Raw genomic sequence first — 15977 nt, 5'->3', positions numbered from 1 at the left:
AGTGCTTACACGATGCACTATTAAACATTCGTCTTTTTACGAACTTTGTGTCACTGCACTTTTCAATAGGCGCCATCTTGAAACTGGCAATTTGTAGTTTAGTTAGGTCATGTTAATAAAAAATAAGCTTCGTAAAATCAATACAGATTGCAGAAGTCGTGGTTATCAGCAAAGATAATGACTGTAATCTAGCGTCCGTGCTACTTCCTGATATGACAGAGCTGTGCCGTCCATTCATCGCACGTGCGCCACAGCACCATTAGCTCTGCCTTGTGGGAGAAATGTACAGTTTTCGAATCTATGCCTGGAGCAGGAACTACAGATGGAAATGTTAAAGCAGTATCCACAGGTATGCCACTCTGACAAATACACAATACAATCATTCAACGACGTGCAACGATGTCACCCATTGTCAGTTGCAGTACTGTCGACTATTTCAAAAAATGTAGTTGAAAAGTATTGATTTGATGGTGTTTGTCTGATCGTGTCCTGAATATTCAGTGTCGTAGCAACATCATTCAACCAAATTCCACGAAAAATGTGCTAGTATTGTTGTAGTTATTGTCTAGAGGTTTTTGTGTTCTTCCTAGAAAATTGGTGAAGTATAGTGAAATTATTGATGTCGCTGAGTCAGCTGCCTCTCGCGAATGACACTGATGAGTAAACAACGAGAGTGACAGTGATACAGGAGGAATACTGGCTTCAGCAGAGTGGAGGACACCGCGTGTTCAGTGTTGGAATTATTTAATGCTCTGACCCAGGTTCACGAGTAAATTTAGTCTCTTTGTTGATATTGTAACCACTCTAGGACTCGAAGTTATTTCTAAACACTACTGCACAAAGTTCTCTTTGCCGAGATGCCAACACGACGCCGAATATAGATGAGTTATGCGTCATCTCCAGAATTATACGTCAAAATACAGAAGAAAAGTGGTTAATGCACGCCAGGTACCGCGTATGTTGTGATAAAACGTAAGTTTTGTGCTAAATTATCGCAAAAGTCGGCGAAAAACGCAGTGAGGCAACAGAAAAACATAACCATAAGTAGAGTGAACAGCATCAACATCGTACTGTGAAGGACGAAGCACTGAGCTGTCTCTGGATCCCTGCGCCTGTGAAAATTGCCTGTTGAAAGGCATAATGTTCATAAAATGTAGCTACTTAGTTACATGTTCCATTGACCGTCTGAGTGATTCTTCTATCAAAAGGGCGTGGAACGAGTAAGTTTACAGTGTATGTATATACATAATTCGTCCGTGGAATAGGAGTTGTTGAGAAGAAATGATTTAAGGTTATAGTTAAACCTTGCTTTGCTACCTGTCAGACATTTAACGTTATTGGGCAAATGATCAAAAGTTTTTGTTGTTGCTTATTGAACACCTTTCCGAGCCACTGACAGCTTTAATAATGGGCAATAAAGGTCGTTTTCTTCTATCTAGTATTGTGGTTATCGATGTCACTGTTCTTCTCGGATTGCGTTGGGATTATTTATGACGTATTTCGTTAGCGAATACGTATACTGTAAAGGTGAGGCTAAAATTCCGATCTCCTTGAACATATGTCTTCATGACAACTAGGGGTGAACACTACGTATTATTCTTACTGCTCGCTTTTGTGCAATCAATGCTTTCTAAGTGATGAATTGTCCTAGAAAATCATTGCATAAGCCATTATTGTGTGTGAATATGCAAAATGTATCAGAAGGTTTACTGGTTTGATTCCAAGACCAGCAATTATACGAAGAGCAAAAGTAGCTGAAATTAATTGTTTGAGCAGTTCACTAAATATCCTTCTTCCAGTTCAAGTTTTCATCAATACATACACCTAAAAATTTGGAGCATTCTATCGTGTTTATTGACTACTGTTCACGTGCTTCATCAATTGTTGGTGTGACTGTCTGTTGTACAGAACTGAATGTAGTTAGTCTTCTCGAAAGTGACGGAGTGCCCATTTTCAGAGAATCACTTAGTAATTATTTGAAAAACGTCATTAACAATCTCTTTTGGTAATTTCTCTCTAATGAGGTTTATTATAACGTTAGTATCGTCTACGAAAAGTACCAGTTCTTCTTTATAAATGCTAAGTGGAAGGTCGTTCACATAAATAAGGAATAGGAATGAATCCAAAACTAAAGATTGTGGAACTCCCTTCGTGATTTCTCCCCAGTCACTAAAATTTTCTCTCCTCTCTACCTTGTTTGAATTATTCAGCACAACCGTTTGCGTTTTGTTTATTAAGTGTGGTTCAAACTAGTTATTTCTAATACCATCAGTTCCATAAAACTTAAGTGTTTCTAAGTAACATGATCTACGCAATCAAATGCCTTGGAAGGACCACAAAAACTACTTACGGACGATATTTAGAAATTTAAGGCTTGTAATACTTGGAGAGCGAATTTATAAATAGCATTTTCAGTCGAGCAACCCTTCTGAAATCCAAGCAGTGCTGTGATAAGTAAACTTTTAACTACTTAAATGTGGAACTGCTCTTGAGTACTGTACATTACTTTTTTGAATACTTTGGCAGAAAAATATTTGATAATTATTTAAGTCTTTCTTGTCATCTTTGTTATGAAGAAGTTCCATAAAACTAAGTGTTTCTAAGAGAGTAACATGATCTACACAATCAAATGCCTTGGAAAGATCACAAAAACTACTTACGGGCGATATTTCGTTATTTAAGGCTTGTAATGTTTGGAGAGCGAATATTTTAGTTTGTCTGGAAAAATTCCCTGTGCCAGCAATGCATTACATATGTCACTAAGGATATTACTTATTAAGAAAGAACAACTTCTCAGAATTCTGTTTTCTATCAGCATCATATGAGCTTTTGTTTGAAGAGTTTTGTTAATTTTAGTGAAGGATGTTGGTGCTACTTCTAGCTGCTTAAAGTTATGTTGATTGACATTTTTAGCATCGCCTCTTGCTTCTTCAACTGGATGATTTACTCCTATTTTTGTTGCTTATTTATGAACTGTTTGTAAAGGTACTTGCAACTTGTGGGTATTATCTGCCTCATCACCATTTAGTTCAAGTGTTGTGGTACCTTGTCTGCTGACTAACTGTCCTGTCTCCTGCTTCACAATATCCCATATAGTTTCAGTTTTATCATTTCCATTATAAATTTCTGTCAGAACGTGCATATTTCTGGACATTTTAATGACTTCCCTTAAAATATTACAGGATTTTTGTAGAATGCAAGCAACATCAGATCTGGTCTCATTCTGGCCTCCGTATAAATTTCCATTTCTCTCTTATATGATATTTTAATTTCTTTAGTTATCCATTGCTTACTTGTTTTCTAATGACCTTTCTGGATAACTTTTCAGGAAAGCTACTTTCAAATATTGATACAAATTTACTGTTGAATATTTTGATTTTCACATTCGAATGCAAATATATATATATATATATATATATATATATATATATATATATATATATATATATATATTATGTCATTTTTAATTACCGATGGTGAATCCAAGGCAAAAAGTTGGACTATGCTCACATTGTGATAAAGAAAATCTTGGCAAGAAACTTACGAAGACTGTTCAGGTGAAGTCATTACGCGGTTTAAATCACAAATGGGCAGAATATAAACAAAAGTGTGATTCAGAAATAGGCACAAAAGTGAGAGTAAACACATCTAATTAAAATGTTAATTGTTATCTCCGCAAAAATTATAAGAGAATCGTGAGAAATGGTACTCTGTGCACTCAATGTGACACCACATTTCACTTTCGATTTGGTAAAGTTGATCCCTTATCAAAATAGGATGAGAAACGTATAAAAGAGCGGAGACGCAGTTCTTGCAAGCATAGAAGAGAATTAATGGACAGAGACGCTAGATGCGAAGTAAATGAACGTAAGAACAACCGTGGGGAGGCAAGTCATTCAATCTACATAAACAACTGTGGGCCAACTACTGTTTCAGGTGCAAATAGACTAGGCCAGTCAGCTTGGAGACCTGTTTTAGAAGATGGTAGCAGAAAAACTGTTACCTGGAAAAATATGGGAGTTCTGACGGTGAATAACTTTTTACACGCTTGTCAGATTTTTGTGGAGCAAAAGAATCTGGCAGAATACGTCCACTACTTAAGAACCAATTTAGACCTAATCCGTGGAATACCAAAAAAGGCTGCATATGTATTAGTACACATAGCTGTGAAAGAAACATTGAACCAGTCACGATAGAAAAGCATCTCCAAGATATTACTAGTACAATTAGGCCAAATTCTTGTTTCCAAAACGTGGTAGGAAGCAACTCTAAGATATATAATTTGGGGACTGACTATATTACTGTGTTCTCGGCCGGCACAAACGATGTGGCTGCAAGTGACACGAAAGTACTTAAGTTCAGTGGGTTAACAGCATATGACAGTCCTGTTTATTTTGTATGGCAGGGGACTTACCGACCATACGCCTGCTCAGCAAGTTTCGTCCATTTCTTTCTGTGTAATGCACTGAATGTGAATACGGTTTTTATATCGATCCTTTACACGTCATCCCAGATGTGAAACCGCCATCTGCTACTGGGTATTCCTCTTCCTCGTGTTCTATCTGTTCTCCCGGATAACACTGTGCTAGATAACCTGTTCACCGACATTCAAACTATATGACCGCCTCAGCACATATTTCTCCTGTGACGACGTTACGGCGTTTGTACAACTCCCGTAGCTCATTTTTTTTCCCAGTCCTATATTATCTGGTCTCTTTATCGATTAGAGTTCGAACAATTTTCTTAATATTTGCCTTTCGGGGAATGTTAACAGTCTTTAATCATAGTCTTTCCATGACATACCGGTACTGTAGTAGGTCGAGATATGCGAATTTTTAAGTTGATTCTGAGTATTCTTTTTCTTAGGATTCTGGAAAGGCTAAAGTTTTCTGCTGGCATCTCCCAGACGTTCCGGTATTTCTATATCTGCTCTGTTGTATTACCTGATTAGACTCCTTAAAAGAAAGTAAAGCGGTGATCTCTCTTGAAGGTTAGTCTACTGCCAATGGTGGATTAATACGTTTTCCTTACTAGTGAGGAGTTCTGTTTAGCAGCTTTGGAATTGTTTTCGTGATTCTGATTATTTCTGTCTTCCTATTAACGCTACACTTCATTCGTAGGCAAGTCTCGTTCTGTTTGATCGTGTCTGTCGTAGGCACGAAACTAGGTTGGGGAAATAGGGGCCATTCCATAGCGCCTCCTGCCACTTAAAAAAAAATTCAAATCCGCTTTACCGTCTTTCTCTTCGTAGCAGACCTGTCACCTGTCCACAACACATGGTACCAAGCGAAGGAGTCCCTGACTTCATATTTAAATTTCTCGGAAACTAAAATCGATGGACGAGTGCAACAAAAGGTGTGTTTATTGTGAAAGCTGTAAGAATTTTGCACAAAAGTTTCGAAATAGTACGAAAAGCTGCAAAGAGATGGCGCTATAGGTTGTGCAGTTCGTATAGTATCAGCGTGCGTAATTAATCTAGTCCTCTGCAAACAGTCTTCGCAGTCACATCACAGTCTTTTGGAAATGTCCTCCACTCGCAGTGCAGAGGTAGCGCAAACGAACAATGAAATTTACCACCACATCCTGTAGTGTCTCAACGGAAATGGATTCAGATGCCACACACAGATCGCCGATTCGAATTCGTCCAGCGTGGTTGCATGATTCCGATAGACAGCGTCTTTCAATGTGTGACACGAAAAGAAGTCAGATCAGGCGAATATGGAGGCCAATCCATCCCTGCGTCAGTAAATTAGCAATAATACAACGTATTCCTGAAGTACCCATCCAGAAAGCGAAACACGTGTTCGATGCGATCTGGTTTGGCCCCATCTTGCATGAACCAGTGCCTGAGCGATCCTCTAACGCTAGGTGTGTGGCAACAAATTGTTCCAAAATTGCACCATAACGTTCACTGATGATCGTTTATCGCATAAAAAAGGGCAAATAATGCCTCTGATGCATACCGTAGCGCAAACAGTAACTTTGGGAGAATACGGCGATTACCCTTTACATAAATGGCGAGTTTCGGAACCCTAAAATCGTCACTTCTGTTTATTCAAGACTCCATTCAGGTGGAAATGTTCCTCTCCTGTGAACCCGATGCAGCCAAAATCAAACCTTTCATTATCAATCATTGTGAGAATCTGATTCGTGAAGTCGGCCCGTTCTGTCGCTCAGCTCGTACAGGTGTGGCCTGGTGGCTTTGGATTTTGTCTGGAAACATTTGTAGGCTGTGTCTCAGAATTTTCTGCGTGCTGGAACTCTTCAAACTGATCTCTTCTGCAAGTCTTCTGACGTATTTCCCTGGAGTTTGCTGAATAGTTCCAGAAACCGCGGCGACATTTTCAGGAGCAACTGCACCTTGTCTGGGGCCAAAATTTCTCGCTTGAACACCAGCCATACTGCCCGTCCGTTGAACTTCGGCGAAGAGTCTGATAATGTTTTCCGCATTGGCTGCTTTCACGTTGTTCTGTACAATACATGACTTCAACGTCTTCCTTCGGTACGTTAACCTCCTTTCACGTTTCAACGGTGAGTTTGCGCTGTGGCGCAGTATTTATAGGTAGAGCACTGGATATACCGAGTTGAACAATTCGCCATTTTGAATCCCAATCCGAGGACATTGATACATGCTTCGCGTGGCGTAGGTAAGTGACTCAGCGAATTTTGCTTAATTTTATTGTTCCACAGCGTCAAATGGTTGGGTGTGCAGCTCCAAACTGTTCAAATAATAGCAGACATGGTCGCTATAAGTTTTATCGGTTTCCTTTAGATATAGATCGGCGTAAAAGGTGGCTTGAAAATTAAAGGCGCAAAGACTGGACATCAGAATCGAACAACTACCTGTGTAATGTAAGTAAAAACGGGTTTTTTCCTTTGTTTTAGAAATAGATATGCTCATAGAGTGGTGGTGATGAAATTATATATGTAAAAGTGTTTTTATTTCAATCTTGGTGCATATCATGTTTACATCACACGACGTAACGTTGTCCCAAATTTAAGTGTAAGCTACTTTTCTTGATTATATTTACAACAACTGTATAAAACCAAAAGTCATCCTAAGGAGCTGTAAATTTTATAGAAAGAGTAAATTGATGATACTTACCTCATCGAAACTTGTTGGTACAAGAAAATATTTGCAGTTATTACTACAGTTCCATTTTGAAGAAAGCCAGTTTGAGCATAACCGAGGACAAACTGAAACCAAATGCCATCCCTACTCTTTTTGATGTGCCAAATCCTCCACTTCCAGTTGCTCAGCTATGTTTGAGAAGTAACGGTTAAAAGTGTTAGCCACTAGTGAGGGGTCAGTTAGTTTATTGCTTTTTCAATCAATCTGGTATTGCTGTGATTACCTAGCATTCAATGCCCTTTTAACAACATGCCAGGTTGCTTTAGTTTTATTCCTAGATTTACCAAACAGTTTGTCGTTTCTCAGTTATTTTTTTAACTTTTTGAAACAACTTCTGACAGATTTCTTTTAAAGCTGTTAAAATAGTCAACAAATTGACATCAGTAATATACTTTGAGTACTCATACAATTCCCTCTTCTACCGACATGACATTTTTATGTCAGTTATGTTCCGTTTTAACATTATTCCGTAATTGTTTACGAATGCAACACTTATTTACTGTAAACTTAATGGATATACCATATATGAAACAGAACATACGATACTGGTAACGCATTTTAACCGATTTTGGTAAAAATATAGAACAGCAACGTACGGCTTACATGGCACCTAAGTGAATGTGTCATATCTCGAAATACTCGACTAATCACCTACTTTAATTTGCTTGCCTCTTAATGTCAAATGTAAGCCAATACATTTACTACACCGTAATATTATTTGCGGAAGGAATATACCTTTGATGGCCTTAAGAGCATATTAAAAAGCGAAAACGTTCCGTAGAGTTTAAACGAGCGTCTTCAACGTGGGATTCAAGATGACAGATTGTTCAGCTTGTGCTATAGAGTGCTCTATCTATAGGCACTACGTACTGCAATTAAAGAGCCATCAGTTAGCGGCTTTTCGAATTATTGTGAAACTTCTTTATAATTTACATATAAAATTTTTACAGCTTACAGAGTAAGCATACCGTTTGTTGTACTCGTCTATCGACCTTAATTTTCGAGATATTTACTTTTAAATTTAGGAGCTCCTTCGCAGGACACCCTGTTAAGTATTCCATTTACCTACGCCTCTTCTAACGCGTAGCTATCATTCTCAGCTGACTTTCGATATTCTGATAACCTACTAGGAAATATAACGCATACAAACTACAGGGAGAACGGTGGAAAGACGGACATAAGAGACAACTGCAGAGGAAGGAAACAGATAAATCTTTCGTAACGGGGCTCGCTTTCTAGCGGGAAACCACAACATTTTGTCTGATAAGCCATGGCAGCTGCAAGCGGATACCACAGTAGATTGTACAGCCAGAGAACAGAGGTTACTACACAAGGAAATAAAAACTATAGCTTAGTATGGTGACAGGATTCAAAAAGCAAGTTCTGTGAGTAGCTTCAAGGATAGTTTTAAAGCCACTAAACCAAACGTTTTGGACAGGGACGTACGGTGATGTTCGTGTACTTACAATAAAGATTCGTTGACGTTCTTAAAACTATGGTAGACGTAGCTCTAACGATTAAGAAACGTGATAAGCGCAGTGTAGAAATAAGTCTTAAGAAGAAAACTGAATGCACGACTTCTGTTAATCTGCATATACACCTGCGTCTATACTCCGCAGACTACTTAGTGTGTGTGGTGGAGGTTACTTCTGCTACCACAATCTGATTCCCCTCCCGTTCTCTGACCCACTCACGAATGGCGCGTAAGTAGAATGACTATCGCAAAACCTCCTCATTAGCTCTAATTTCCCAAATTTTCTCGTCGTGGTCATTTCGCAAGACGTATGTGGCGGGAAGTAATTTGTTACCCAACTGTTTCCCAAAAGCACTCTCTTAGAATTTCGATGATAAACCTCTCCGTGACGCACAACGCTTCTCTTCTCGAGTCTGCCACCGAAGTTTGCTGAGAAGCTGCGCGACTCTCCTGTGGCGAGTAAACGATCCCGTTACGAATTTTGTCGCCCGTCTCCGCATCTACATCTGCGTCTACATCTACATGGATACTCTGGAAATTACATTTAAGTGCCTGGCAAAGGGTTCATCTAACCATCTTCACAATTCTCTATTATTCCAATCTCGTATAGCGCGCGGAAAGAATGAACACCTATATCTTTCCGCACGAGCTCTGATTTCCCTTATTTTATCGCGGTGATCGTTCCTCCATATGTAGGTCGGTGTCAACAAAATATTTCCTCATTCGGAAGGGAAAGTCGGTGATTGGAATTTCGTGAGAAGATTCCGTCGCAACGAAAAATGCCATTCTTTTAATGATTTCCTGCCCAAATCCTGTATCATTTCTGTGACACCCTCTCCCATATTTCGCGATAATACAAAACGTGCTGCCTTTCTTTGAACATTTTAGATGTACTCCGTCAGTCCTATCTGGTAAGGATCCCACACAGCGCAGCAGTATTCTAAAAGAGGATGGACAAGCATAGTGTACCGTAGGCTGTCTCCTTAGTAGGTCTGTTACATTTTCTAAGTGTTCTGCCAATAAAACGCAGTCTTTGGTTAGCTTTCCCCCACACGATTTTCTACAAGTTCCTACCAATTTAAGTTGTTCGTAATTGTAATACCTAGGTATTTAGTTGAATTTACGGCTTTTAGATTAGACTTATTTATCGTGTAACCGAAGTTTAACGAGTTCCTTTTAGCACTCATGTGGATGACCTCACACTTCTCGTTATTTAGGGTAAACTGCCACTTTTCGCACCATTCAGATATCTTTTCTAAATCGTTTTGCAGTTGTTCTTTTTTATCTTCTGATGACTTTATTAGTCGATAAACGACAGCGTCATCTGCAAACAACCGAAGACGGCTGCTCAGAATATCTCCCAAATCGTTTATATAGATAAGGAACAGCAAAGGTCCTATAACACTACTTTGGGGAACGTCAGAAATCACTTCTGTTTTACTCGAAGACTTTCCGTCAGTTACTATGAACTGTGACCTCTCTGACAGGAAATCACAAATCCAGTCACATAACTGAGACGATACTCCATAAGCACGCAATTTCACTACGTGCCGCTTGTGTGGTACAGTGTCAAAAGCCTTCCGGAAATCCAGAAATACGGAATCGACCTGGAATCCCTTGTCAATAGCACTCAACACTTCGTGTGAATAAATAGCTAGTTGTGTTTCACAGGAACGGTGTTTTCTAAATCCATGTTGACTGTGTGTCAATAGACAGTTTTCTTCGAGGTAATTCATAATGTACGAACACAATATATGTACTAAAATCCTGCAGGATATCGACGTTAACGATATGGGCCTGTAATTTAGCGGATTACTCCTACTACCTTTCTTGAATATTGGTGTGACCTGTGCAACTTTCCAGTCTTTGGGTACGGATCTTTCGTCGAGCAAACAGTTGTATATGATTGTTAAGTATGGAGCTAATGCATCGGCATACTCCGAAAGGAACCTAATTCGTATCTAGTCTATCACTTCAGTCAAGCCAAGGAGCAATACTCGAGAGTGAGTCGAACAAGTAGCTTCAAGGATAGCATTAACTCCACTAAACCCAACGTTTTGGCCTGGGACGTACGGTGCTGTTCATGTACTTAACTAAGGATTCGTTGAAGTTCTTAAAACTATGGTAGACAAGGGTGTCGTGAGGAGTGCCCCGGGGGAGTGTGATGGGACCTCTGTTGTTCTCTATTTACATAAATGGTTTGGTGGACACGGTGGGCAGGAATCTGCGGTTGTTTGCCGATCATGCCGTGGTGAACGGTAAGGTGTCGAAGTTGAGTGACTATAGGAAGATATGAGACGACACAATCTTTCCAGTTGGTTGATGAATGGCAGCTAGCCCTAAGTTTACATCTATCTACATCTACATTTATACTGCGCAAGCCACCCAACGGTGTGTGGCGGAGGGAACTTTACGTGCCGCTGTCATTACCTCCCTTTTCTGTTCCAGTCGCGTATGGTTCGCGGGGAGAACGACTGTCTGAAAGCCTCCGTGCGCGCTCGAATCTCTCTAATTTTACATTCGTGATCTCCTCGGGAGGTATAAGTAGGGGGAAGCGATATATTCGATACCTCATCCAGAAACGCACCCTCTCGGAACCTGGAAAGCAAGCTACACCGCGATGCAGAGCGCCTCTCTTGCAGAGTCTGCCACTTGAGTTTGCTAAACATCTCCGTAACGCTATCACGCTTACCAAATAACCCTGTGACGAAACGCGCCGCTCTTCTTTGGATCTTCTCTATCTCTTCCGTCAACCAGATCTGGTACGGACCCCACACTGATGAGCAATACTCAAGTATAGGTCGAACGAGTGTTTTGTAAGCCACCTTCTTTGTTGATGGACTACATTTTCTAAGGACTCTTCCAATGAATCTCAACCTGGTACCCGCCTTACCAACAATTAATTTTATATGATCATTCCACTTCAAATCGTTCCGCACGCGTACTCCCAGATATTTTACAGAGGTAACTGCTACCAGTATCTGTTCCGCTATCATATAATCATACAATAAAGGATCCTTCTTTCTATGTATTCGCAATACATTACATTTGTCTATGTTAAGGGTCAGTTGCCACTCCCTGCACCAAGTGCCTATCCGCTGCAGATCTTCCTGCATTTCGCTACAATTTTCTAATGCTGCAACTTCTCTGTATACTACAGCATCATCCGCGAAAAGCCGCATGGAACTTCCGACACTATCTACTAGGTCATTTATATATATTGTTAAATGTGGAAATATGTAAGTTAACGCGGATGAGTAGGAAGAACAAACCTGTAATGTTCGGATACAGTATTACTAGTGTCCTGCTTGACACAGTCAAGTCGTTTAAATATCCGGGCGTAACGTTGCAATGCGATATGAGATGGAACGAGCATGTGAGAACTGTGGTAGCAAAGGCGAATGGTCGACTTCGGTTTCTTGGGAGAATTTTAAGATACATTGGTTCACCCGTAAAGAAGACCCCATATAGGACGCTAGGGCGATCTATTCTTGAGTACTGCTCGAGTGTTTGGGATCCGCACCAGGTCGGATTGGAGCAGTTCAGAGTCGGGCTGCTAGATTTGTTACCGGTAGGTTTGAACATCATGTTAGTGTTACGTAGATGCGTCGGGAACTCAAACGGGAATCCATGGAGGGAAGGCGACGTTCTTTTCGAGAAACAGTGTTGAGATAATTTAGAGAACCGGAATTTGTAGCTGACTGCCGAACGATTCTACCGCAGTCAACATACATAGCGCTTAAGAATCACGAAGATAAGATACGAGAAGTTAGGGCTCATGCGGAGGCATAGAAACGGTCGTTTTTCCCTCGCACTATTAGCGAGTGAAACAGGGGAGGGGACCGACTAGTAGTGGTACAGGGTCCCCTCCGCCACGCACCGTACGGTGGCTTGCGGTGTTCCTGTCTAGATGTAGATGTGTCAAGCTTCCCATCGAGTGACACGTCCAAGGTATCTTTGTGCAGAATTGTGGGAAAATTTGGTGCCAATGTGACATCATAAACCCAGTTGAGCCGGCCGTTGGTGGCCGAGCGGTTCTAGACGCTTCAGTCTGGAACCGTGCGACCACTACGGTCGCAAGTTCGAATCCTGCCTCGGGCATGGATGTGTGTGATGTCCTTAGGTTAGTTAGGTTTAAGTAGTTCTAAGTTCCAGGGGACTGATGACCTCAGATGTGAAGTCCCATAGTGCTCAGAGCTATTTGAAACCCAGTTGACACGTCACTGGGCTTCTGAGTTTTTGCCTGTTTACCTTATGTGTGGAGACGCTGCTATCTGAAGCATCGCCGAATCCGACGGCAAGGTAGTAGGGCGTCACGCTTTTGTACCATTACACAAGGAAGTCGTAGACACCGTTGACGCAAATCTCAAAATTCTGCATCGCACTGGGAAACAATTGCAGCATTTGAAAAAAGTGATCATTTAATTGCTTTAGTACTCTGCATCTTGTAGAGATGTAGATGTAACTCCAACAAGTTACTTTTATCGTTGACGAGCTACACTTCCTTAATACTCTTCCAGTTCATCTCGTCCTGACGTCTGTTTTTCCCGTAATTTGTATTACGTGCCCATTCCGCTTCAGGTCGCTCCGAGATATTTTACGGCAGTTACTGTTTCCACAAATGGGAGATATAACCTAAGTCGAAACAAGGCCACGGGAGTAGACTACATTTCATTAGAACTACTGACAGCTTTGGGAGAGCCAGTCCTGAAAAAACTCTACCATCTGGTGAGCAAAATGTATGAGACAGGCGAAATACCCTCAAACTTCAAGAAGAATTTAATAATTCCAATCCCAAAGAAAGGAGGCGTTAACATATGTGAAAATTACCGAACTATCAGTTCAATAAGTCACGGCTGCAAAACACTAACGCGAATTATTTACAGACGAATGGAAAAACTGGTAGAAGCCGACGTCGGCGAAGGTCAGTTTGGATTCCGTAGAAAATTGGGAACACGTGAGGCAATACTGACCCGACGACTTATTTTAGAAGCTAGATTAAGAAAAGGCAAACCTACGTTTCTAGCATTTGTAGACTTAGAGTTAGCTTTTGACAATGTTGACTGGAATACTCTCTTTCAAATTCTGAAGCAGGCAGGGGTAAAATACAGGGAGCGAAAAGCTATTTACAATTTGTACAGAAACCAGATGGCAGTTATAAGAGTCGAGGGGCACGAAAGGGAAGCAATGGTTGGGAAGGGAGTGAGACATGGTTGTAGCCTCTCCTCGATGTTGTTCAATCTGTATATTGAGCAAGCAGTAAAGAAAACAAAAGAAAAATTCGGAGTAGGTATTAAAATCCATGGAGAAGAAATAAAAACTTTAAGGTTCGTCGATGACATTGTAATTCCGTCAGAGACAGCAAAGGACTTGGAAGAGCAGTTGAACGGAATGTACAGTGTCTTGAAAGGAGGATAAACATCAACAAAAGCAAAATTGAGGATAATGGAATGTAGTCGAATTAAGTCGGGTGATGCTGAGGGAATTAGATTAGGAAATGAGACACTTCAAGTAGTAAAGGAGTTTTGCTATTTGGGGAGCAAAATAACTGATGATGGTCGAAGTAGAGATGATATAAAATGTAGACTGGCAATGGCAAGGAAAGCGTTTCTGAAGAAGACAAATTTGTTAACATCGAGTATAGATTTAAGTGTCAGGAAGTCGTTTCTGAAAGTATTTGTATGGAGTGTAGCCATGTATGGAAGTGAAACATGGACGATAAATAGTTCGGACAAGAGGAGAATAGAAGCTTTCGAAATGTGGTGCTACAGAATAATGCTGAAGATTAGATGGGTAGATCACATAACTAATGAGGAGGTACTGAATAGGGTTGGGGAGAAGAGGAGTTTGTGGCACAACTTGACTAGAAGAAGGGATCGGTTGGTAGGACATGTTCTGAGGCATCAAGGGATCACCAATTTAGTATTGGAGGGCAGCGTGGAGGGTAAGAATCGTAGAGGGAAACCAAGAGATGAATACACTAAGCAGATTCAGAAGGATGTAGGCTTCAGTACGTACTGGGAGATGAAGAATCTTGGACAGGATAGAGTAGCATGGAGAGCTGCGTCAAACCAGTCTCAGGACTGAAGACCACAACAACAACAACAACTGTTTCAAATGGTCAAGTGGCTCTGAGCATTATGGGACTTAATATCTGAGGTCATCAGTCCCCTAGAACTTAGAACTACTTAAATCAAACTAACCTAAGGACATCACACACATCCATGACCCGGGCAGGATTCAACCCTGCGACCGTAGCGGTCAAGCGGTTCCAGACTGAAGCGCCTAGAACCTCACGACCACACCGGCCGGCTAACAACTGTTTCCCCACGTTTGTCACCAGGAATGTAATCGTAAAATAGTGGATTTCTTCGCCTATTTATGAGCACTACGTTACATTTGTCTAAGTTCAGGGTCAGCTGACAATTCCGGAACGATCATTGAACCTTTGAAAGTCATCCTGCGCTGCGCAACATTCCTCAGGCGTTGCTACGCAGGTTTGTCAGAAATATGGAAACGCCGCGAGAAACGCATGCTCGAAAACAAATGCAGATCCTAGACAAGCCCCCAGGTTGCGCTGTTGTATTTGACCGCGAACGGCACCTGTGAAACGTCGTCAGTACCTTGCAAGTGTCATTCGTGATCAGAATAGTGTTCTGTGTAGTCGTGACTGCATTATATCAGAGCTAAGTGAACTTTATTTTTAATTCTTTTTTTATTTACACGTCTCGTTCCGTAGGACCAAATTGAGAGACAAATCTCCAAGGTGTCAGTACATGAAATAACAACATAAAATTAATAACAGATAAACATAAATGTTTATCAACCCGAAAAAAGTCAGTCCATAAGTTTAAATAAGCGCAATGAACAGCTTAATTTTTCAAGGAACTCCTCAACAGAATAGAAGGAGTGACCCATGAGAAAACTCTTCGGTTTCGATGTGAAAGCGCGTGGATTACGGCTAAGATTTTTTAATTCTAGTGGTAGCTTTTTGAAAATGGATGCAGCAGTATACTGCACACCTTTTTGCACAAGAATTAAGGAAGTCCGATCCAAATGCAGGTTTGATTTCTGCCGAGTATTAACCGAGTGAAAGCTGCGTACTCTTAGGAATAAGTTAATATTGTTAACAAGAAATGACGGTAAGGAATATATATATTGAGAGGCCAATGTCAAAATATCCAGACTCGTGAAAAGGGGGCGACAAGAGGCTCGTGAATTTACACCACTTATTGCCCGAGAGTGAGATCCCAAGAGATGAATACAATAAGCAGATTCAGAAAGATGTAGACTGAAGTACACTCGTGCTCATAAATTAAGGATCTTTGAAGAATGTGATGCCACACAACGTGGTACTACACAAAACTGGCG

At 40.7% G+C, this 15977-nt stretch overlaps 1 long non-coding RNA gene across 1 annotated transcript in view; it reads left to right on the top strand.

The window, feature by feature from the left end:
* The first annotated feature begins 239 nt into the window (after positions 1–239).
* The window catches only part of LOC126175075 (uncharacterized), a 61427-nt gene continuing 45689 nt past the window's right edge, over positions 240–15977 (top strand). Inside the window, exon 1 of the long non-coding RNA XR_007535518.1 lies at positions 240–349. This is a non-coding gene — a long non-coding RNA (uncharacterized LOC126175075). The remainder of the gene's footprint in view (positions 350–15977) is intronic.

The sequence above is a fragment of the Schistocerca cancellata genome, chromosome 3 (assembly GCF_023864275.1).
Source record: "Schistocerca cancellata isolate TAMUIC-IGC-003103 chromosome 3, iqSchCanc2.1, whole genome shotgun sequence".
NCBI lineage: Eukaryota > Metazoa > Arthropoda > Insecta > Orthoptera > Acrididae > Schistocerca > Schistocerca cancellata.
Note: the sequence above shows the minus strand (reverse complement) of the source record. Positions and strands in the feature narration are given on the sequence as shown.